This window comes from Strongylocentrotus purpuratus, unplaced genomic scaffold, assembly GCF_000002235.5.
Source record: "Strongylocentrotus purpuratus isolate Spur 01 unplaced genomic scaffold, Spur_5.0 spur5_scaffold_13, whole genome shotgun sequence".
Classification (NCBI taxonomy): domain Eukaryota; kingdom Metazoa; phylum Echinodermata; class Echinoidea; order Camarodonta; family Strongylocentrotidae; genus Strongylocentrotus; species Strongylocentrotus purpuratus.
In genome coordinates, this window is record NW_022145598.1 from 4,647,654 (window position 1) to 4,650,120 (window position 2,467).

The window sequence follows — 2,467 nt, forward strand, 5'->3', positions numbered from 1 at the left end:
TGATATGCATACTTCTGTTGTACATTATTTTGTACATAGTAACACTTTGTAACGCCCCAAAGCGGTTCATATACATATTTTATCTTCCCAAATAAGCTTTATTGATGTATATGGTACAACCATTAATTTGTCTTATTACGTAATACAAACTATAAGAGTGGCTTTAACCATCAAAAGTATATATTCGGACTACTTCTTGCAATGTGTCCCGTACAGTACACGCCCTTTCTACGTAATTTCATCCAAAAAAAAGAATTCGTGACATGATAATTGTATAATATTGTTTCCTGGTATCACTACCATCAATCATAGTCATATCAAGAGATTTTCCATTTATGGAGGAAATATATGCATAAATGTTACATGTCTTACGGATTCCACGGAATCGCTCTTTCCATTTATAGATATATTAATTTATAGATAACTAAAGGCTCAAACGGTTATTAATGCACAACGTGGTAAACAATACAATCAAGGAAATATTAAGAGTATATTGAAAGTATGTTGAGAGTATGTTGAGAGTATATTATGGAGCATAGGGAACAGTTTATATAAAATGAACGTTTATCCATAACCTGTACGAAATAATGTTAGCAGTAGGCAACATAATGTAAAAATGATTTCCTCATAGCATCGTTTCTATTCAATACTGCGACATGTTTATCGAAATCTATAGACGATATTCTCTTTATGTTCAATACTTACAATGCAGACACTAACGGTGACTCATGGGACTCTTTTGTTATACACCTATACCTTGATTTTCGATACTGACGGAAATGCATTTTTTCAATGGGACCGGCTTTGCGTATTAACAGGGTGAGGCTTTTCATCCTTTATTCATTTAATTTGTACTGGTTAAAGGAGCATGCGATGGAGGTAGTCTTCAACAATTTTTTTGGTTAAATTCCTTTCCGTTTGTCTTGTGTGGAGGGGGGGGGGGGGGCGCAGACGGGGGCAGGAGTGGGGTATGTAAAATCACAAAGCCTCTGAAACACTTGCATGAGATAGAGGTAGGGTAAATGTCTTGAGTTCACATGTTTCACAAAACTGGCCCTTAGAGGGTAACCATCGTACATTTTTTTAAAATATGGAACTACAGTAGATGGTCAATACAGGGGGTGTTGTCCAGGCTGTATTAATCAGAGTCATCTACACACAAAGTTTGGTCAACGCGGTTCGAAGTCGATGGTGAATGATGCTTTGTTGCGCAAATACAAACAATAGTTAAGCCATAATATATCCGAAATTGAAACGAAGTTGGCCAAACTATATGTAGCTCTGGCTTCTAATTATTTAAGAGGAAATTATTCAGGCCAGGTGAAAACCCAAAAGCACCGTTGCAAAAAGAAAGGAACTAATTAGCCATATGCTGGTCATTTGGTACAAAGAGAGAGAAAGATAGAGAGCAATAGAGGGAGGGGTGAGAGAAAGAGAGAGAGAGAGAGAAAGAGAGAGAGAGAGAGAGAGAGAGAAAAGAGAGAGAGAGAGAGAGAGAGAAGAGAGAGAGAGAGAGAGAGAGAGAGAGAGAAAGAGAGAGAAACACACACACACACACACACGAACGCACACGTACAGGTAAAACGTGCCAAATGGGAATATTAATTTGTTCAATTATCTTTAACTATAAAATTGGGGATATTGGAATTTGAGATGTCTTTTATAAAGATTCCTTTTCTTTGATGCATGTAACGCCAGATATTGAATAAAATTACATTTTCCAATGTTGTTGTTTTAGTTTTTATTGGCGTGTATCACTCATTTATGAATATTTACGTCTGAAAAGATTGTGAAATGAAAGTATAATCCCTCACTACCGTAGTTGAATTGATGTTCGTAAAATAATACTCAATCAGTCTTCATGGAAGGCTAAAGGTCATGAATGTTGTTGCAGATTGCATTGATTTTGATCACTAGAGCGTGGCACAACCAATGTAAAGAAAAATCATTATTGAAAAGATGACATTTAAAATTCGTTCGTTTCATTGGATCTTTGGTGTATGCCAGGCGCGGATCCAGGATTTCTTAGGGGAGGGGGCCCAACTTTTTTTTTTTTTTGCTCCCGAAAATTTGAAAATCGCGCCGGCCGAAAAGTCGCTCAGTGGGGGGGGGGGGGGGGGGGGGGGAGTGGTACAGAGCACCATTTTTTTTTTTTTTTTTTTGCTCCCGAAAATTTGAAAAACGCGCCGGCCAAAAATTCGCTCAGGGGGGGGGGGGGGGGGGGGGGGGGGGGGGGGGGGGGGGGTAGTGAGCACTTTTTTTTTTTGTCCTCAAAAAAATTTCAATTTGCACCCCCCCTTGAGCGCCAGGGGGGGGGGGCCCAACCCCCAAAAAAGGTAAAAATCACGTGATTTTACATGATTTTTTTCTCAAGGGGGGGGGGGGGGCCCGGGCCCCCGGGCCCCCCCCCTGGATCCGCCACTGGTGTATGCTACGGGAATTAATCTATTGTGACGTGTTTAGACCA